Raw genomic sequence first — 705 nt, forward strand, 5'->3', positions numbered from 1 at the left:
TTTAAAAAAAACTCTTTCCAGTATATTGATGTATAGAATTACTGTAGATTAGTTTTAACGTAAGTAAGTTTAAATTATCTTAATTATAAATATTTTAATAATAGCTTTAGTCCTTTAATTATCTTTTGATTATTTTATAATTTAATACCTTCTACAAAAGTTTGCAAAATCTTATTTTATGTTAGCATTGTACTCTATTTATGAGAGTTGATCGAAATAGATTTTTTATTCTCATACTCATTTTTCTAATTACTGATTTATTTTTCCAATAATTCATACTTGTAATTTTGTTTATTTGTTTTTGTTTTGTTTTTTGTTACTCTTGTCTTATAACTAACTCTTACCTTTACTCAGTAATTTTTGTTTTTTGTTTTATTTTATACTACTACTGTTACCCCTTATCTTTAGGCGGTAATTTTTTATTTAGTTGTTTATTTTATTTTGTATAAATTTTTTTTTGCTTCTGCAAAATTGTCACTCGTGAAAAACTGATCTTTTATGTACAAGTGTCTTTGTGTCAGAGAGACCCTTTGTGCATATTTTCCCCTATAAATTTACTTTAATTAGCTTATTTAACCGAAACAAAATAAGCATTACTACACTATTTTACTTATAAAACTGTTCCAACTTAGAAATAATAATTATTTGATATAACATGTTTTCAATATTATCTTAATTAAATTGACTAGGTATGCAGCGAAAAAA

This window comes from Thalia democratica, unplaced genomic scaffold (genome assembly GCF_965202585.1).
Source record: "Thalia democratica unplaced genomic scaffold, ktThaDemo2.hap1.1 HAP1_SCAFFOLD_269, whole genome shotgun sequence".
NCBI lineage: Eukaryota > Metazoa > Chordata > Thaliacea > Salpida > Salpidae > Thalia > Thalia democratica.